At 35.0% G+C, this 22,352-nt stretch overlaps 1 long non-coding RNA gene across 6 annotated transcripts; it reads left to right on the top strand.

The window, feature by feature from the left end:
• The first annotated feature begins 3,360 nt into the window (after positions 1 to 3,360).
• LOC103887237 lies at positions 3,361 to 21,354 on the top strand. 6 transcript variants are annotated; one of them, XR_651262.4, is made up of 8 exons: positions 3,535 to 4,774; positions 5,694 to 5,747; positions 5,959 to 6,050; positions 6,305 to 6,528; positions 9,063 to 9,126; positions 11,481 to 11,528; positions 18,787 to 18,932; positions 21,029 to 21,354. It is a non-coding gene; the product is annotated as an uncharacterized LOC103887237 (long non-coding RNA). The 6 variants fall into 6 exon arrangements; XR_002515314.2 differs by lacking the exons at positions 3,535 to 4,774; positions 5,694 to 5,747 and adding an exon at positions 3,361 to 3,516; XR_002515312.2 differs by lacking the exon at positions 5,694 to 5,747 and having other exon boundaries at positions 3,536 to 3,812.
• The last annotated feature ends 998 nt before the right edge of the window (positions 21,355 to 22,352 follow it).

Genomic DNA, 22,352 nt, shown 5'->3' with positions numbered 1-22,352 from the left:
AAGAAGCAAAAGCAGAAACCCTTGATAAACCCAACAGATCTCGTGAGACTTATTCACTATCATGAGAATAGCATGGGAAAGCCCGGCCCCCATGATTTGATTACCTCCCCCGGGTACCTCCCACAACATGTGGGAATTCTGGGAGATACAATTCAATTATTCAAGTATGGAGACACAGTCAAACCATATCACTCTACCTCTGTCCCCTCCAAATCTTTTGTCTTCACATTTGAAAACCAATTATGCCTTCCCAACAGTCCTCCAAAGTTTTAATTCATTTCAGCATTAACCCAAAAGTCAACAGTCCAAAGTCTTATCTGAGACAAGGCAAGTCCCTTCTGCCTATGAGCCTGCAAAATAAAAAGCAAGTTAATTACTTCCTAGAAACAATGGGGGTACAAGCATTGGGTAAATATAGCCATTCCAAATGGAAGAAATTGGCCAAAACAAAGGGGCTACTGGCCCCATGCAAGTCTGAAATCCAACAGGACAGTCAAGTCTTAAAGCTCCAAAATGATCTCCTTTGACTCTGTCTTACATCTGGGCCGTGCTGATGCAAGAGATGGGTTCCCATGGCCCTGGGCAGCTCTGCCTCTGTGGCATTGCAGGGTACAGCCTCCCTCCCAACTGCTTTCATGGACTGGTGTTGAGTGCAGCTTTTCCAGGCATACAGTGCAAGCTGTCAGTGGATCTACCATTCTGGGGTCTGGAGGATGGTGGCCGTCTTCTCACAGCTCCACTAGGTGGTGCCCCAGTAGGGACTCTGTGTGGGTGCTCTGACCCCACATTTCCTTTCTGCACTGCCCTAGCAGAGGTTCTCCCTGGAAGCTCCGCCCCTGCAATAAACTTCTGCATGCATCCAGGCATTTTCCATACATCCTCTGAAATCTAGGTGGACATTCCCAAACCTCAATTTTTCTTGACTTCTGTGCACCCACAGGCCTGAACACAGCACAGGGAACTTGGGTCTGGTGCATGAAACCATTTTTTCCTCCTAGGCACTGGGCCTGTTATTGTAGGGGCAGCCATGAAGACCTCTGTCATGCCCTGGAGACATATTCCCCATTGTCTTGGGGTTTAACATTAGGTTCCTCATTACTTATGCAAATTTCTGCAGCTGGCTTGAATTTCTCCTGAGAAAATGGGATTTTCTTTTCTGTCACATTGTCAGGCTGCAAAGTTTTTGAACTTTTATGCCGCTCTGTTTCCCTTATACAACTAAATGCCTTTAACAGCACCCAAGTCATCTCGATTACTTTGCTGCTTAGAAATTTCTTTCGCCAGATAGCCTAAATCATCTCTCTCAAGTTCAAAGTTCTACCGATCTCTACACAAGGGGTGAAGTGTTCCCAGTCTCTTCACTAAAATATAACAAGAGTCACCTTTCCTCCACTTCCCAAGTTTCTCATCTCCATATGAGACCATCTCTGCCTGGAATTTATTTTTCATATCACTATTAGCATTTTTGTGAAAGACATTCAACAAGTCTCTAGGAAGTTCCAAACTTTTCCACATTTTCCTGTCTTCTGAACCCTCCAAACTGCTCCAACCTCTGCCTGTTACCCAGTTAAAGTTGCTTCTATATTTTTGGGTATCTTTTCAGCAATTCCTGACTCTACTGGTAACAATTTACTGAATTAGTCTGTTTTCATGCTGCTGATAAAGACATACCAGAGGCTGGACAATTTATACACGAAAGAGGTGTAATGGACCTCTTTCACTTGGCCAGGGAAGCCTCACAATCATGGTGGAAGGCAAGGAGGAGCAAATCACGTCTTACATGGATGGCAGCAGGCAAAGAGAGAGCTTGTGCAGGGAAACTCCACCTTATAAAATCATCAGATCTCGTGAGACTTATTTACTATCACAGGAATAGCATAAGAAAGAACAGCCCCCATGATTCAATTATGTCCCCTGGGTCCCTCCCACAACATGTGGGAATTGTGGGAGATACAATTCAAGTTGATATATGAATGGGGACACAGTCAAACCATATCACCCATCTTGTTTAGCATCTGATGCTTCAGAGTTGTTCCTTTTAGTTCTATATTTCTTATTTCTACATATCTATATAAATATTCTTATAAATATAGTCCTATAAAATTGTAGGTGACTAAAGGATTAATACAAAGTTACTGAAAGAAACCAGCATTAATGTAATTATTGTCCTGTGATTTAAAAAAGATAAAATAAGAACCATGGAAATCCAATCCATGTATTATAAAATTATAACCTGTAGTTACAAGGTCACAGAGTCTATGGGGTCTTTGTAGGAACTTCTAAAGAAGCTGAGGAAGGACTTAGGTTTGAGAAATATGGAGAGAGAACACTAAGAATGTCACTAAACTGAGAACTACAAGGAAGTCCCAAGTGTTCACATTGCACATCTGGAGGCAAGGAGGTGACACTCAAGGAAAGCTGAAAAGATAACTTTAGAATTCTAACAAACAATCCTAGATTTATCCCCAGCTTGCCAACCCAACCAAAAGTTATTTAATTATGTTCTGCTTTTAGCTGGACTCAATATGAAAATGTTTCTGGCATAAAATACACATTTTCTATAGATCAGAGCCTGTCCAAGCTTTCAGCACCAAAAATCTCAGTTGGTCTAGGCATTTGTGTTCTTTCTCCATTATGGCTTAAGCCTGAGAAGTTGTGCATGATCTTTCAGCCTTGATAAGAAGGTTAGAGAAAAATTGGAGGTGAGGTCTTAGAGATTAGGAAACCTTGCTGCAATTAAGAGGCAGTTACTTCTTTTGAAACATGCATTCAAGTTTCTTCCTGAGACAATTTTCTCAAGTGGCTCTCTGAGATAATATTTTACTGTTCACCTCTCTCTACCACATCAATTTTTCTTGTTCTTATTATATACCTTAATATGGATCTTAAGGACTAATGAAAATAGATCTTAAAATATAAGTTAATATAAAATATATTTTAATAATAAAATATAAGTTAGGATTTAAGAGTGTATTAAATATAGGAAAACTGTATTAAATATATGAAAAGAGCCAAGTTAAATAACAGCTACATTCAATTTTTGTAAACCGGTAAGAGATTCCTGCACTATTTACATATATCAAATGGGACTAAATGTTTAAATGGAATTCCTGAAACTTCTCAAGTTCTACCATCAGTGATGAAATAAGAAGTCAGTTGGCCGGGCGTGGTGGCTCGTGCCTGTAATCCCAGCACTTTGGGAGGCTGAGGTGGGCGAATCATGAGGTCAGGAGATCGAGACCATCCTGTCTAACATGGTGAAACCCCATCTCTACTAAAAAAATTAGCTGGGTGTGGTGGCGGGCGCCTGTAGTCCCAGCTACTTGGGAGGCTGAGGCAGGAGAATGGCGTGAACCCAGGAGGCGGAGCTTGCCAGTGAGCCAAGATCGCACCACTGCACTCCAGCCTGGGCGACAGAGCCAGAATCCATCTCCAAAAAAACCCACAAGTCAGTTAAAGTGAATACTACGTAAATAATTCTGAGTACATGTTGAGGCAGACACCTACTCTGGAAAGGTGGGTATACTTTTGAAATACAAACTCTGAGAATGGCACCTGCACTTATATTACAGTAATTACAGGAAGGAACATTTAAACATAGCTCATAATACCTAAGGATTCTACTTGTTGGCATTGTTGGGAAAAAGAGAAGAGAGGTTTCAGTTGGGAGACATTAACTGAAAGTAAAATGCTATAACACCAGAAGTCATACAGAAATTAAAATATAAAATAAATATGAGGACCATAAGAAAACTTCAGGATAAGAGTTAAAGTTCAAGAAAATGTAAAGGCGTTTCGTTAGAAACTTTCAAGTAATTTGATATATAATTGTTTAAATGGATCTTTTTACTTGAGGAATGTAGGCTTAAGTGGAGACTACTTTCAAAAAAGCTGTGGTGGGTGCTGTTTAGATGACATGTACCCTGCTATATTCATTTCATCTGGAAGCCAAAGAGCTTATTTGTAAATTCTGAAAAGACTGCAAAATTTTCATCTTGTTTTCCAACATTAAAATCGCAAGCACTGTTCATTGTGATTTTTTAAAAAAGATATATCCTGTATGACTTCAGGCAGTCTAGAAAAATAGATGGATAGATATTGATGATAGATATGATTTTACTGGCTGATACCTTTTTAAAATTTTATATAATGGATGGCACATTAAGTTGAGAAATAGAGAAGATACTAGTGAAAATTATAGGGTGTATAATTTTATGAGTTTTTGCAATATTTTATAAAAATAATATTAAACAGGTGTTATGTTGTGTTACAATAATTCTTATTTGCTTGCTTTATATAGCTTTATTTTATATTACATAAGAGAAACAAAAACTCTGTTCTTATAGGAAAATCCAGTAGTCTATAAAAAGAATTAGAATCATTTTCTTCAATGTAAAGAGATTGCAGAATCCTGAAAAACAAATACAAGGCTATCAAAATCTACACCAAGTAAGCACTGTGATAAAGAATCAAGCCAGGAATGTCTGTCTCTGCTATAAGGCCTTCAGCAAACTACTTCTTTTTGTAGTTATCTATCATGTGTAAGTTGACTAGATGCTCTCCCAGCGTTTTCTAGTTCTATAATTAAAACATCTTATTCAAAGTTTATTCTCAATTAAAAGTGAACATTTCTATAGAGTATGGGAAAGTTTAAAAGAGGCATAAACTAGGACAGATCTCATTTTAAATTAACTGTACAAGCAAGCTGATATCCTCAAAGAGCAATGAAGTACTGATTCATGCTACAATATGGATAAATCTTAAAAACATTATGGTAAGTTAAAGAACAAGAGGATTATATATTAGATGATTCCATTTATATAAAATGCCCAAAATTAGCATACCTATATACACATAAATTACAAAAAGTATATTACTGTTTGCCTTGAACTAGGAGGATGGAGAGAGCAGTACCTGTATCGGGTATGAGTTTTCTTTTGTGTTTTGTTTTGTTTGAGACTGAGTCTCACTCTGTTGCCCAGGTTGGAGTGCAGTGGCATAATCTCAGCTCACTGCTACCTCTGCCTCCCAGGTTCAAGCGATTCTCCTTCCTCAGCCTCCCGAGTAGCTGGGATTACAGGCGCCCTCCACCATGTCCGGCTAATTTTTGTATTTTTAGTAGAGATGGGGTTTCACCATGCTGGCCAGGTTGGTTTCGAATTGCTGGCCTCAAGTGATCCTCCCATCTTGGACTCCCAACGTGCTGGGATTTACAGGCATGAGCCACTATACCCCGCCAGTTTTCTTTTGAGGGTGACAAAAATGTTCTAAAATGAGGCTCTGATGATCCCCACAACTGTGAATGTACTAAACACTATTAAACTGACCACTTTACATGGGCGAATTGTATGGCATGTAAAATACATCTCAGTTAAGTGTTTAAAAAAGATAGCAAAATCCTTGTATAAAACAAGCCTACAGCAAGACAAGGTGAGCAGAATATAATTATTATGAATATAGGAATTTGCCTCTCTTTTTTATTGCTGAATTCTCTGCAGCTAAAATCTATAACTAGCACCAGTTATATATTTAACAAATTTTTGTCTGAAGTCTTATATTAAGTTAGGAATAGAAAAGCAAAAAACTTTCAGCTTAAAATCATTTTCAAATTGTTATGTTTTTACTAATCCTTTTCTTTTCCATCTGTCAGCAGTGCAAGAGAAATAATGTTTCTTCTCATTCTTGTATACTAGGGCTATTGGTATCCCGTCAGCAATCCAAACCTATAGCTGTCATTTTCAGCCAAGGTAGGAAATGTACTAGCTGAAAGAAGACAGGGTCCTAAGACATCAGAAGCAATTCTGTTCTGACTGCCCTATGAGGAAAGGCGTCCACAGATCTTGTTGTGAGAAGCCCAGCTGGAATAAGTTTTAGAGGCTTATACTAAGTCTAGAGAGTAGGATATGCATGTCTACTTCCCGTCTTTGATTTTATCCCTTTGTTTGTTTGTTTTACCAGGTATGAAAAAAGAAACATATGCTTGTTACCTGTCTGAGGTTGATGCCTCTGGTTCCAGCATAAGGGCTTTCTTTGAGTGGTTTGCCAATAAGGTAGGTCTAAGAAGTTGGATCCTATCTCAAAAGACCTTAATCTCATGTCTCTTAGGACATTCTCTCATCAAGAAATTCTATTCCTATTATTGCAGATTCTAAGTTGCTAGCAAGTCTGGTTACATTTTTTGGACAGAGAATCTTTAGGTGTTTTTTTTGTTACTGTGGTTGTTGTTTTGGTTTGCTGCTTGATTCTCTTTTGATTTGTTTTATTTATTTATTTACTTATTTTCCTCTTACATTTATTTCTGCAGACTATGTTACCTGGACTTTCCAGATACAGATTCCTGTTTGGCTGAGGGATGGATCCTCACGCTTTTCTTGTCTCAGAAGGTTTCCCAATTCCAACAAAGTAGATTATTTGCTACTTTCTATTTTCCCTACACAAAATCATCATTGATATCCAAAATTGATGCAGACATGTAGCTGAGCAATTAATATTCTTTATCAGTAATCAAGATCTGACATTAATAATTAGGTACATTTAATTTATGTGGTTACCTTAATATTTAACAAAACTTTTAAAGTATGTTCAGTAAACAAAAAGCTAAATTAGAAAAAGAACAGGCCGGGCGCGGTGGCTCAAGCCTGTAATCCCAGCACTTTGGGAGGCCGAGACGGGCGGATCATGAGGTCAGGAGATCGAGACCATCCTGGCTAATACGGTGAAACCCCGTCTCTACTAAAAAATACAAAAAACTAGCCGGGCGAAGTGGCGGGTGCCTGTAGTCCCAGCTACTTGGGAGGCTGAGGCAGGAGAATGGCGTGAACCCGAGAGGAGGAGCTTGCAGTGAGCTGAGATCCGGCCACTGCACTCCAGCCTGGGTGACAGAGCAAGACTCCGTCTCAAAAAAAAAAAAAAAAAAAAAAAAAAAAAAAGAACAATGATGAATTGATATAATACTTCAACAATCAAGAGTTGTACACAGATAGTTCTATGAAGCACCATAGAATAATTGGACTTTAAAGTGACTAATGTAGCTAAATAGATACATATTTGATATTGCTTTTGAAAAGGAAAGTAAAAGTTATGGTTTGAAAAATATAATTCTGGAATACAAGAATACAAGAATTTTAATTAAATAATTATGTCAATAATTTTGCTTCTTTAAATGAATGTTATGTGTGAATGAAAAATATATAAAAGACTTCAGATAAAAATAGAATATATAATACCTAATATTATATTTACAAATAATTAAAAATAGTATATTGCATTGTATGGTATAAATGAATTTTTGTTTTAGGCAAGTTTATTCAAATTGATTCTGGTTAAGTTGCTTGTTTTATGGGACCGCTAATTTAAGTACCTCAAAGCATTAAGTACCTTAGAATATTCATTTCTGGCTGGGCACGGTGGCTCATGCCTGTAATCCCAGCACTTTGGGAGGATGAGGCGGGCAGATCACGAGGTCAGGAGATCGAGACCACAGTGAAACACCGTCTCTACTAAAAATACAAAAAATTAGAGGGGCGTGGTGGCGGGTGCCTGTGGTCCCAGCTACTCGGGAGGCTGAGGTAGAATGTCGTGAACCCGGGAGGTGGAGCTTGTAGTGAGAGGAGATCGCGCCACTTCACTCCAGCCTGGGCAATAGACAGAGACTCTGTCTCAAAAAAAAAAAAAAAAAAAATTCATTTCTGTACTTTAGTATTTTACCCCAAAAATTATACTCTCCTAAAAGGGAAACACATTTTTTAAATTTGTATAAAATACAATTAAACACTTTTGCAAAAAATACATATATATAAAAATATATATATAAAATATATATATTTATATATATTATATCTAAGATATAATATATTTATATATTTACTATATATATATAGTAAACCCAAGTGAATGAGAAATCTGTTAGATTTACTACTCTCACTATAGAGTATAATTTCAATGGATAGTTTGATGACAACAGATACTTATAAAGAAACCACTGGATGTTCCTTTTGTGATAACTTTCTATGGATCTTTTTTCTGAAAAGTGTGGTTGACAGCATTTCATGTGTATATGCATCATATCCTGTGTTCTACTGCCCCAACTGCAGTTTTGTGGCAAACTTTACCCTGTCATCACAGTATTGAGCCATCGATGACTTGGTCTTACATTTTGGTTAACTACATCACAATGACCACATTGATAAAAAATTTAAAACATAACCCTCATTATTTAAATATAATGGTAGAAGTTGAATGTGTTATAGTAGAAAAACTCAGCGTGTTCAGGCAGTGATTAGTGATGATGAGTTAATAGATAAATACTAGTTTTACAATATCAAAAATGGAGAAATATTTTTAGTAGCTCATATTTTAAGATCCCTTTAACCACCAGAATTGAATAATTTTTATTGTATAGGGGTGTCATAAAGTGAAATATTGATCAGTTTTAGGTTGAGGGAAATCTGAGTTTTAATTCCGACGCTGGTACATATTGGCTTCATTTCTTGACTCTAAGTATCTACTGAATTTTTTTGAGAGCAGTCAACAAAATACTATATGTAAAGTGTCTGATATGTTCTAGACACACAATAATAAGCATTCTTTTTAGTTGTTTATTGTAGTTATTTGATATGACCAGATCTATGAACCACTGTTAAGATCTGAAGCAATCTTTGTAAGTAAATAATTTCAAAAATGATGTCCCTCTATTCTAAATGCCTGTCTACCTCCTTTTGTATTTTAAAATGAGTAAAATAAACTAATCAATAAATGAAACAATTATTCATTTGAAATTTCTCTTTTATTTTTGATATTAAATGTTTGTTAAGCATGTGAATACCTCCTGAAATTGCCATTTGTTTTGTAATAAATTCTCCACTGAGACTATTTTTATCAGTAAGTATTAAAAATTTTTAACTCACTTTCCATTATCTCTATGTGTTGGTGTGCATTTTTTTGTGAAATATGAATATGCAAAACCATAATCAGCAGGAAATTAATTTCCTAACCCAAGTAAGGATAAAATGCAAGTTGTAGATTATCCCACTCTCTAATCACTGAAATTTGATATCTTTCAGAACATTGCACATAACTGAAGTACTTTCACCAATTCAACTGGAACTTTTCCAATTGACCCAAGAGGTACTACATAAAATAGAAAGGACCTCAGCATCTTTGTGCCTTCGTTTAGTTGGGCATGGGGGGCATGGTTGCAGAGCTGCCGTTAAAGAAGTTTCCAAATTTGTCCTATTATTTCACAAGTGTGTGAAAAAAGAGTGTCATACAAATAATTTTTAAATTAAACTGATCTCTTGTATGCCAGAATAAATCTACGATGAGTTTTATATTGGTTCGGCCCTGAGCAATTGTTTAAACTAATTCCATTTAGTATCCTGGGAGAGGGTAGGGTGGAAGAGACAGAAACTAACTCCTCTGCTAGGAGTACTGAAAAAGTACTCCACCCACCAGTGCTTGTACACAGTGTGTGGGCTATATAACTGTGTCAGTGCTGCCTTCCATAAACAACCATATATCCTAATTACAATTATCCACAGGAAAATAATGTGTCCTTAATAATTGAAAGAAATTTGAGTTTTAAAAAATCACACAATTTAGTAGATAGAAAAAGAAAATGTTACTTTTTGCTCACATATTCTTGTGGAGCATGAAGTTCTGTAAGCAATATGGCCCACAGACCAGAAGCAGTATCTGGAAGTTTCATAGCAATTCAGAATCTTGGATCTTATCTCAGATCTACTGAGATTCACATTTGTGTTTTAACATGATACTCAGGTGTACTGTATGCTCTTCTAAGTTTGAGAAATGCTGAGGCTACTGTGGGTACAAGAATCCAGACTGCAATAGTCAATAGCATCCACCCAATCCAGACTGTAATCAACCTGAAGTGATTCATTCACTGTTTACTTTGTCTGATTTACTTGCATATTGAGATGATATTTACTAAATGCTAAGTGAACAAATCTAAGCCTATAGCTCAATGAATTTTTATACATACACAATACCATAGTTCTTTCTCTTCCACATCCATTTTATTGAATGTTTACTTTTTTGATACTCTCATATTCCGAGAGAGAAATCATATGATCTTGAAGAATGCTACTTTCCTTGGAATTTTAATTTTCAACCTCACTTGGACTTCTAACATTGCAAAGTAATTATTGCCTTTGGTCTTATTCAGCTTAAACTTCCATTTTCTCAAAAGGTATTTCCAACCTTTGTCATCATCCTCAAGGATTCTTCATTTCTGTTATCTTTTTGCTTTCAGTGGATGACCTTTTCCCTTACCTCACCAAGAAAATTGAGGCAATCCAGAGATAACTTTTTTACCTCCTGCTTCCTCCCTTATTTGTCTTCAAGATTTAGAAACAGTCCCCACATCCATCCTTTCTTACTTGCCTCCTCCTTCTGCCTTAAGCAGTGTCTTATCTCCTTCTGTTTACTTGGCCTTATCAGTTTATTTCTTTCTTCCTCTTAATCATTCTATTAATTTACTCTTCTCATTATACATTTATATTTATAAATTTATATGTAATATATGTTAAATATAGTTTCATGCATACATAATATATATAAATGTAAATATATGCCATGCATAATCACATCTATATATAAACATATATCATATATTCAAATATATATAAATATATCATATATTTATATGTGTGTATATATATAATTGAGCCCCCAATTGAAAGAAAAATATCCAAAGTTTTCCCTTGATTCTGTGTCACTCTGTAGTTTCTACACCACCTTTCTCTTTAATCTCATTGTCATGCTTCTTGAGCTTCTTGATTCATCTCCTTGTTTCCACTTCTGCAACTTTCACATACGCTTCCTCAACATTAGGTGTGCTTTTCCCACTCCTTTTTTGAAACAATTTCTGCAGATATCATTTGTCGCATTTGCCAAATTCAGTATATACGTTTTTTTCCTCATTTGATTTCTATTTGAGTTTTCTGAAGCAATTTCTTAACTTGTCCAGAGTTGTAGTCTGCTTCTCACATTCTAAAACTAAGCTGTGCTTTTTCCATCTGTGCAAGACATGGTGAGAATATTATATAGTTTATAAATGCAAGTGCGTATTACATTGTTTTATAGCAATTGTGTATAGTTTTTTTTTTTGTCTTTAACTTACAGAATGCAGTCAAAATGTTTTTCAATCTTACTTACATTAGATTTTTTTTTTCTCTCATGCCATCATCAATTTGCTTTGGTTTATTAATATTTAACTGTGTTCATAAAGACCGTGAAATGAATATTTGTAAATGACTATGCCAACACTATGGAATGAAATCTATATGTAGTTTGCTATTAACAACTGCCTAATTTAAAATGTTCTATATATAGTAAGGTTCTGATACTGATTTCCCAGTTTTTATCTTCCTACCTAAGAAAGTTTTCAAAATCTTTAATCAAATATTGCGACATAATTGCCTCTCTTCTTGTATCACTTTTTGTTTTGTTTTGTTTTTCAGATTCTCTTCTATGTGTCCTGTATGTCCTTATCACGATTATCTACAAGGGTATGGTTACTTCCTTCTAGTAGGGCCAGCATTCCTAACTGAACATTTTAGTACATATGTGAACTTGTTTAAAATTATTTTTAATGAGGTATTTTATTTAAAAGCAACAAACTCATCTTGGAAAACAAGGAGGTAAGAGTAGTCCCTGAGTATGTAATACTCCCTAAATTGGACTTACAAAACAGATATTAATTAACTTTAAAATATTGAAAATAAAAAGATAGGAAAAAATATGCCATGCACATTGACCAAAATAAAGTTGCTCTAGTTTTATAGAAAGCTCAATATGACCATTGGCAGTAATGGAGCAGTTCATTATAATGAAAATATCAATTTTCTACAATGGCATAACAATATAAACATTCATACACCTAATTACGGCTTCAGTGTATATCAAAAAATAGGCCTAAAAGGAGAAACAGACAAATATAAAATTAGTATTAGAAATTTTAAATTATTTTCATGGAACTGATAAATCATGTGGGTACAAAATCAATCAGGATATTGAGGGTTTAAATAACACTGAGATAACAGTTTGACTATATTTTAAACTGTTTCAAATATAATTGCTTGCATTCTTTTTGAGCAGACATAAAATACATATGTATTGAAGTCGATGATACGCTGCACCATAAAGTAAATAGCAATACATATCAAAGCACTAAAATGATACAGAATACATTCTTTAACAAGTGTTCAATTAACCTAACATCTTAGTCTATTTTTTGTTGCTATAAAGGAGTAACTGAGTCAGAGAAATTTATAAAGAAAAGAGGTTATTGGGCTCATTGTTCTGCAGGCTGTATAAGAAGCATTATCCTGTCATCTGCTTCTGGTGAGGGCCTCTGGCTGCTTCCAGTCATGGAGGCAGGCAAAGCAGAACTGCCATTTGCAGAGATTACATGACAAAAGAAGAAGCAAGAAGAAGGTGGGGGAGATGCCAGTCTTTTTTTTTTTTTTTTTTTTTTCGTTTTGGTTTTGAACAACCAGCTCTTGCAGTAACTGATAAAGCAGGAATTCACTGCCCAGAGAGGGCATTAATCTATTCATAAAGAGTTTGTCCCCATGACTCAAACACCTCCCACAAGCCCCTACCTCCAATATTGAGGATCAAATTTCAAACGAAGATTCTGGGGAACAAATATCCAAACCATAGCATTCTTCCCATGGCCCCCTCAAAGTTTATGTGTTTCTCACATACAAAACATAATCATTCCATCCTTACAGTTCTCAAAATTCTAAACTTGTTCCAGCATTAACTCAAAAGTCCAAAGTCCAAAGTCTCATCTGAAACTCAAAGTATAATACATTTCTTCTAGCTAGGACTCCATAAAGTCAAAATCTTAGATATTATTTACTTCTAAGATACAACAGTTGTATAATCATTGGGTACACTTTCCTTTCTTAAAAGGGAGAACTTTTCCAAAAGAAAGGGGTAACAGGCCGAACACATGTCTAAAAATCAGCAGGACAGACATCCACTCTTAAAGTTTTAGAATTATTCCCTTTGACTTCATGTCCACATCCCAGTCACGCTAGTTGGAGGGGTAGGCTCCTAAGGCCTAGGGGTGTCATGGCCTCATGGCTTTGCTGCGTGCAGACTACATATTGCTCTCATAAGTTGAAGCTGAATGTTTGTGGCTTCTCTATCCTGAAGGTGCATGCTGCCAGTGGCTGTATCATTCTAGAATCTGGAGGTCAATGGACCTGCTACCCCAGTTCTACTAGGGATTGCCCTAATAGAAGCTCTCTGCTTGTATCTCTGCCTTTGCTGTAAACTTCTTCCTGGGCACCTAGGATTTCTGATACATCCTCTAAAATTTAGTTGAAAGCCAGTAAATCCACTCCACTCTTCCATTCTACATGCCTACAAACTTGACACCACATGGAAGCTGCAAAGATTTGCCACTTTCTCTCTCCAGGTTGGTGGTCCAAGCAGTACATAGAACTTGATGAACCCCTGCTGGAGCCAGAGTGGCTAGGATGTGGTCAACAGCATCTTGAGGTAGCAAGGGGCACCAATTGTCCTCCTAGGCCTCTGGGACTGTGAAGGGAGGGCTTGCATTCAAGATTTCTGACAAGCCTTTGGCGCCTATTTCCCATTGTTCTGAGTATTTGCATATGGCTCCTTTTGAGTCACAGAAATCTCTTTAGCAAGTGGTTGCTCTATAGCACCGTTAGAGTCCCCTCCTGGAAACACTCTTTCCTTGTCTACCAGCCAGGCTGTGAATTTTCCAAATTTTTATGCTGGGCTTCCCTTTAATTGTAATTTCCATCTTTAGGTCACTCTTTTGCTGCTGTATCTGATCATAAGTTATTAAAAGCAGAAACACCACTTCCTAATGCTTTACTGATCAGAAATTTCTCTGCCAGATTCCCTTAGGTCATCACTCCTAGGTTTGGCTTTCTGCCAAGCCCTAGGGAATGGACATAATGGAGCCAAATTCTTTGCTAAAGCATAACGTGGGTGATCTTTGCCTCCATTCCCAATAACATCCTCTTTTCCATCCGAAACCTTGTTAGCATGGCCCTTAATATCTAATTTTCTACCAGCACATTGGTTACAACCACTTAACAAATATCTAAGAACTTCTAAACTTTTCCTAGTGTTTTTGACTTCTTTTGAGTTCTCCAAACTCTTCCAACCTCTGCCCATTATCCAGCTCCAGAACCATTTCACATTTTCAGGTATCCTTGTAGTGACACTACACTCTTCAGTAACAATTGTTTAAGTCTGTTTTGTATTGCTATAAAGGAATAACTGAGTCTAAGTAAATTATAAAGAAAAGAGGTTTATTTGGCTCATGGTTCTGCAGATTGTACAAAAAGCATGGAGCCAGCATCTGCTTCTCATGAGAGCTTCAGGCTGCTTCCACTCATGGAAGAAGACAAAGCGGAGCAATAGTGTGCAGAGATCACATAGTGAGAGAAGCAGTGAGAGACAAGGAAGGTGCCAGACTCTTCTTAATAACCAGCTGTTGTGGGAATAAATAGAGAACTCACTCACTCACCCACCTCACTCTGCCTCTCTAGAAGGAAATTAATCTATTCATGATTAATTTCTGGTCTGCCCCCAGACCAAAACACCTCCCATTAGGTCCCCATCTCCAACATTGGGACAATATTTTAACATGAGATTTTTAGGGACAAACATCCAGACTATAGCGCTTAATACATATTAGAAACTCCTGACAAAACAAAGGCATAAATAATCAAAATAAATGAGAAATTACCATCACTGCAAATCTTGTTAGCATTACATAGATAATGAAAGCATATTATGAACATATTTTATTGAATGATTTTGAAAATTTATATGAAGTTAACAATTGTCTATGAAATGCACAATTTACTGTGTGCTACTAAATCCATCAAAGCAATATAATACTAATTAAAAACTTTCCTGACAAAAATCTTCAGTTTCAGATGGCGTCACTGGTATATTTTTCAAACACTGAAATAATATGTAAATTAATTTACCTAAAATCTCCTAGGAAATAATAATAATAATAATAAGAAGAAGAAGAAGAAGAAGAAACACTTTCTAACTAATTTTAATAAGTTAACATTATCTTGCTACTAAACTTCATATAAATATTACAAAAATGAATAATTCATCTCTCTGATACAGACACAAAAATCTTAAGCAAAATGTTAACAAATGAAATTCAATACTGTTAAAATGATAATATATTATAAAAATATACAGCTTATTCTAATAATGTAATGTTGGATTAACATTTTAAAAGTCAGTCACTTTATCACATTAATAAATAAGGAAAAATATATGAGTGTCTTAACAGAGGTAGAAAAAACATTTGAACAAAATTCACTTTTTTGGTCTAATAACTCTTAATAATCTAGGACTAGAAAGGAATAGCTTATTCTGAAAACAGAATTCACCAAAATTATATTTAATGTTTAGACAATGGATCATATCATTAAAATCAGAAAATATATAGGAATATTGGCTGCTACCACTTTTAATCAACCTTGAAATGGAGGTCCTAACAAGTGCACTTAGGCAGGATAAAGAAGTAAAAAGTATAAGTACAGCACAAAAAACTCTAATACTGGTTTTTAGCAAATGAATTCATTGTGTTATTTAAAATTCAAAAGGTTATTTAGATAAAGTATTAGAATTAATATCTGAAACTAACAAGATCACTAGATTGTAGAACTCTATACAAAATTAATTATATTTCTATATAGTGAGAGAAGCCATTTGGAAAACACATTTTTAAAATATAATTAATTTACAATAGATTCAGGAAAGAAATACACAAAAATAACTCTCAGAAAAGATATGTAAGACTTCTATACCAAAAACTTTATAACATTTTTGAGATAAATTTAAAAACTCAACAAAATCAACATTTAATACGCCAATAGCCTAGTTTTATGATGATGTAAATCCTACAAAAATTCTTCTAAAGATTCAATACAACACTCATCAAAATTCCACCAAGTTGTTTGTGAAAAATTGAGAAGATGATTCTAAAATGAACATTCAAATGCAAAGAAAATCTTACAGAACAAAATTAGAATTCTTATAGTTACAGATATAAGATTTATTACAATACTCTAAAAACTAAGACATTGTGTTATATACAAATATACAAATAGAATAGAACAGAAAGGATAGAAACACACATATATCAGTATTTGATTTAAGATAAGAGTGGCACTGAAAAGCAATGTAGACATGTTTTTATTCAAAAAGTGATCCTGAGTTAACTAAACGTATATACAGAATAAAATGAATCTTTACCTCTCCTATACACAAAATCAATTGTTGGTAGATTGTGAGAGAATATCTTTAATATTTCAGTAAGTAAAGATTTCTTTGATAAAATTACAAAAGCTCTAACCTTAAAATATATTTCAAACATTTTGGCAAAATAAAATGATAAAGTTCTGTTAATCAACAGCTCGGTACAAGATATACATTTTCTGCAGTATATCTGATCAGCAAAGAACTTGTATCCAGTACCTAAAGAGCTACCCCCAAATAGAAACATACATATAATCCAATTAAAATTAGGCAAATAAATGAACAAACACTTTATAAATGAAGTTACCCAAAAGGCTAATAAACAAATGAGTGCTCAACCTCGTAAGTCACCAAGGAAATGAAAATGAAAATCATACAGTACTCAGGATGTAAATTGTTACACCCACCATTTTGGAAACATTTTCCAATAAGATAGCATATGACTTAGCAATTCATTCATAAGTATATGCCCAAAATAAATTCTTATATATATATTAACAGAAAAACCCAAAAATGTGTTTCTCAAATGTAGATGAAACATAAGTTGTGGTTTCTGATACATAATCAATGTGAAAATATCATCCATTAGAATTTACATATTAATTTATTTTGAAAAGTCGCACTGAACTAGAAAAAAAAAATATCTGTAAGTATAGCAAAGGTAGAAAGGGCTTCAGCTAGGCAACAAATGCCATTAAAGATCAGAAAGTGCATATTGGCAACTATAGTTCCCCCTTGCCTAATGTTTTTCATTCCCGCCTCAGAAGTGCTATTAAACAAGCCTAATCCTAGACCTTTAATAAGGATCACTGACCAGCAGGACAAATGCCAAGAAAACATGCTAATGGCTCTTTAAATACAAGTCTATTTAAGGCACTATTTAACAGATTAGTCAAACTGATTTCTTGGCAGTTCCCACATTATTATGACCAAGACTCTGCCTGTGGAAACAGTCTGTGTTATAACCTTTCAGAGAAACACATCTTTTACCCAGGCCTCAAAGAATTCCCACAAAGATCCAAGGAATGTGAGCTCCCAACTAAAAAATAAATCACAAAACCTTCTGCATGGATAACTTGGTCTTGCAGAAATTGCTACTGCAGCCACTAGAAAGACAGACAGAGAGAGAGAAACAGAGAGAGACAGAGACAGAGAGAGAGAGAGAGAGAGAGAGAGAGAGAGAGAAACTATTCCATGGTCTAAAGGTAAGCCTAAATTGAGTGCTTCTGATTCGGGTCACATGGCTATTCCCTAGCTAGGAAAGCCAGAATGTTTAGCTTTTCTAAAGGGAGATGATATTTTACCCCTACCAAGACTTATAAGGTAAAGAATTACCAACATTAAAACGGGAGCTCAGTTGACGGTCACCAAAATATTGTAATTGTCTAATGAAAATGTAATATTTCTTCTGAATCTCAATTCTACCCCTGGTTTACTGCTTTACCACATACAGAGTGCCTGAAAGGTAATTACCAGGCCTTATAATACAGGACTAATTTGACACTTGTCATAAAGATCTTAGAATGCTCTGGTACACTCTGTTTCTCTTTTTTGTTTTCCTCCCTGTCTTCTTCCTTCCTTCCTTCCTTCCTCCATCTATCTCGTTTTTCCTTCCTTCCTTTCTTTTTGAATTATTCTCTTCTCCATCATTTTTACCCAAATGGTATAAGAATGATGTATAAAATGTTATATTGATTAGTAACTAAGTAGACGTTAAAAATTTAGTTGGTCTGACTCATATATTTAATGGACTACTGTGTAATTGTGGATAATAAATTTGAAGAAAATAAGCTGATCGAATTTAACACATACAAAACAAAACCAATCAAGGGGACACTTTTTTTTGTTTGAATTGTCATATCTCATAACAAAAATTTGAAATTGTTTTAGACATTGATATAAAACACCCAAGATGTGCCTATTCAGTTTGTATCCAGCTAATATGCTGTGTCTGTATAAGTATGTTTGAAATTTCAGAAACTATGAAGGGTGTGACTTAAAACTGTAATTTCATGTCCATTGAAAGATTCCTTGTCAGTTGACCATTCATGTAACACCTTAAATTTAGTGTCATTTTGGTCTTGGGGATTTCCTGTGAATTTCAATCTTATTTGGTTTATTTTGCTTGTTTTGTTATGTTTTGGTAAATAACTTGAGCTTTCCCAGGCTTGATTTAAAGTGTGAGATTGCCTGAGTTGGTGACATTGCTGAAGTGAGCTTTGGATCATTTATCTCTTACATTTTGTCTAATCCATAAAAAATGTCAAAACTCCTCCTTTATAACTTGACTTTTTATTGTTTCAAACCACCATGAACACCCATGGTTTCTACATAATTTCAGTACTAACACAGAAGTAAAAGGAATACAAAGTGCTTGAAAAATCAGAAGTCAGACATTCTACTACTCCAGGACAAAATTTCATGTACACACCAATGTCCAGCTTTTATCTAATATTTCTAACCCTTTTTTCTGTACCCATTTAGCTACTATAGGCACTACCAAAGGCATAATTTGACAGCAGGCACTTATATTGAAGGCCTCAATAAGAAAAAAACATACTTATACTCAATGAGCATGTGAATTCACTTCTTCTACTGCCATTAACTATATGGAAGTTCATTCAATTATGGTAAATTCAAATCTTATTCAACAACTGTCTTGTTTTTCTTAAAATTAAGCGATGGTTATCTATTTTAACTAGATTTTCATGAGATATTTATTTAGATGATATTTTCAGTCTCTTTTGTAATTTTGTTAATACCAGACTTGCCTGTATGGAATGCAAGATTAATAACATTCCTGAAAGCAGAGAAGAAAGTTCTCATTCATATGTTATTGTTATAAAAGCAGCAGATGTTACAAAGTTTCAGAACTTGCAATCCAGCTAATCATTTACCACTTCCTCATTCAATAATTCATTCACTAGCAGTTCTCATAATTGAGACCCACAAGTATTCCTTTAGTCTAAGAAGACATTATATGATATCATCTGTAAAAATATGATTGCTGTTTCCTGATTATAACAGACCAATATTGTGGGACCTCTCATTTTTGTACAACCCTGGGAACAGAGTTAGTATTATTTTTATTCTGATAGAAGAAAACAAGGTTCATGAGTTTTCAATGCTCATCTTTAAATCTTTCAAAACACCTCGTACTTGGAAGAAAATCTAGAGGCAACAATTGAAAAGAGCATTGCATCAGGATGAAGAGACCATGGTGTTCTGCTGCTCCTTTGGCTAAGGATTGTTTTCTGGTCCAGTTGGAGGCCCCAGAGAGTGAGCTATGGCAGACTCATTAAGAAGGATTATAGAAATCCAACTTGGAAAATGGGGTATAGCTTTACTGCCAGCTGGAGATGAAAGATATTTCTAGTTCTTACAGCAATCAAAGTTCAGAAACAGTAAAATAAACAAAAAATGTAGGACTGGTAGATTATTTTGCTCTGGAACTAGTAGACAAAATTTTCTTTTACTGGAGAGGCTTCATTTTCTCAAGAGTTTTGTAAATGTTTTTTCCCTAACAATTGTTAACATATTACATTAGCCCAGGTAAAACTTGATCCAGCTGAAGTCCATCCATATTTCTACACCTTTGGCTTGTTTGTTAGTAAGGACTTCTACCACCAAAAAGACACATATTCGGCTTAAAGGCTGTCTTCTCTATAGCCTTACACAATCCAAACCCTGGGTTTTGTTTTTATGTTTATTATGAAGCTTTTTTTTTAAGCTTTCATGTATTGTATGTCAATATTTGCTTTCTTATTTGAATTGTTTGCCACAACATGCCTCTCTAGTTTATAAAATCCTTGAATATGAATACAATATCTAATCTTTTATAATCACATATTGCTTTTATATAGCAAACACTCAGTAGAAGTTTATTGAATGAGTAAAGGTATATATGTAGGCATGAATAAATGAATGAATGAATCTATTTAGATGTCTAGCTTTTGTGCCAAGAGCGATTCAAAAGCTCTACTTAAGGTAAATATTGATGTATCCACCCTGGTAGCATTTGATTACCATTAAATGTATTTATTCATAACATGTTTAGTTTAACTCAAATTATTAACCAATGTGTGCCAGGAGAGTCACTATTTAATATTCTCATATAAAATATCTAAAAGGGTAATGATGTCATAAGATTTAATGAGTTACCCTAGAGAGAACACTTAGAAGAGTAGCTGACACACAGCAAGTACTAGACAAGAGTTTGTGAAATAAAATTGATCACGGAATGATCTCTGAATGATCACAGAAGAGGTAGTCTGTATAGATTCTATGTATAATTAAAAATGATAAAAGAAACAGCATCTTACTTGACACATAGTAGGTTTTCTATCATGTAAAAATAACAAATATTATAAAATTTTAATTTATCTTCAATAAATCTACATTGAACTGAACTTTTTTTTTAATAGTGTAAAAATTTCAAATCTAGACTGGAAGCTTCTCCACTGATCTGAAATTTGATTTTCTCATTGATTATAGTGGTTGTTCAGTAAATGTTCAAAGGGAGTAACAATTAGGTCCTCCACTTACATTCCTGTAAAAGATCACTTATCTTTTGATATCTGTTGAATTTCTAGCCAACTTTATATATCTCTTTGACCACTTCAACTTCTAGGCTTTCTCCTGTGCCAAAGCAGGTAATTCCTGGTTTTTAATAAGCTGCATAATTTAATTGTTTTATTCCTTACTCATTTGTTATCCTTGTTGCCAGACCCAGTGTTGATCCAGTAGAAGAGCTAACCAAGCAGGATGCCTTTCCTCGAGCAGAGCTTCCAGGGCAATTGAAATCACATGAGGCAGGAAAGGAAGCAGAACAGGAAGCCCATCAAGAACAGAATTGCGTCTAAGGATGATTGCAAAGGATCAGTAAAGAAGAAGTGCTGCAATGTTCAAGGAAAGATAATTACAGCCCATAGAAAAGAAACAAATGAGATGTAAAGAGCAGGACAGATGAAGGAGGAGCATTTGAGGAAATGTAAGACAGAAGGAGGAAAAATAGTTTATTCGTTTGGTTGTAACCAAACTGACTGCTAGAGTTGAAATAGGATGCTTTAACTACAATTAAATTCAACTAGGGTAGACTCTACTTAAACATATAGTGCTTCCAGGAAATAAGACATTTATTAAAACAAAAAATATTAGATATCCTCTATGTTGCAGATCTTGAATATATGTACACAAATGAATAAAAAGGGGGCTTCAGAGGCTTGTACTATAGAGAGAAATTCACAAATCCAAAAAAAAAAAATTATGTAAATGCAGGTCTCATAGCTACTTGGAAATACTTTTATTTGTGTTTAATTATATGCTTGCTGTATTCTCTGTGGTAATTAATAAAAATGTTTCTCACTCATCCTAAGGCTTTTATTTTCTCCTCACCCCTTATCTTTGTGGAACTCTCTCCTCCCGCAGTTCTGGGAGATGGGGATATTCTAGCTCAGGCCCTCCAAATCTTCTTTTTAATTTGATCACAATATTTTTCTTCTTTTCTTTCTCCTTTTAGCTGCCAGCTTCAGAAACATTTGACCTTCTCCATTTAAGTCCAAGGTGAAAGTTTCTGCATGAGTCTTCTTCTTTTTTACATTAATTAGAACACGGTTCTAGCAATTACCTAATCTTTATCTTATATTTTCAATCTTTCTTCCTTGACTCCTTCCCCTGTACCATTGACTGTGCTCAGGTCATCTCAATCTGACAAACATTATTAAATATGATAAACTTTTAAACTGTCTTTTGTGAGCTGACTTTTGAGGAAAGCAATCCATATTCCTGCCTTTGTCCACTATCAACTCATTCAGCAAATGACTTGGTTTCTGGCATCTGCTTCTATCCACCTGATAGATCTGTTCTCCAGAGGGTACCAATGATCTGCTAATTACCAGTCCCAATATAGATACCTGTTCTCAGTGTCAGGTCTTTACCTCCAAGTTGCATTTAGTCCTGTGAACTAATTTATTTTGAGACTCACTTCATCTTGACTTGTACTCTCAAAGATTTCTTTGTTCCTATATATTTCTACTCAATAGTTGTCTCCT

This window comes from Papio anubis, chromosome 1 (genome assembly GCF_008728515.1).
Source record: "Papio anubis isolate 15944 chromosome 1, Panubis1.0, whole genome shotgun sequence".
Lineage (NCBI taxonomy): Eukaryota > Metazoa > Chordata > Mammalia > Primates > Cercopithecidae > Papio > Papio anubis.
The sequence above is the reverse complement of the archived record's forward strand: the minus strand, read 5'-3'. Positions and strand labels throughout refer to the sequence as shown.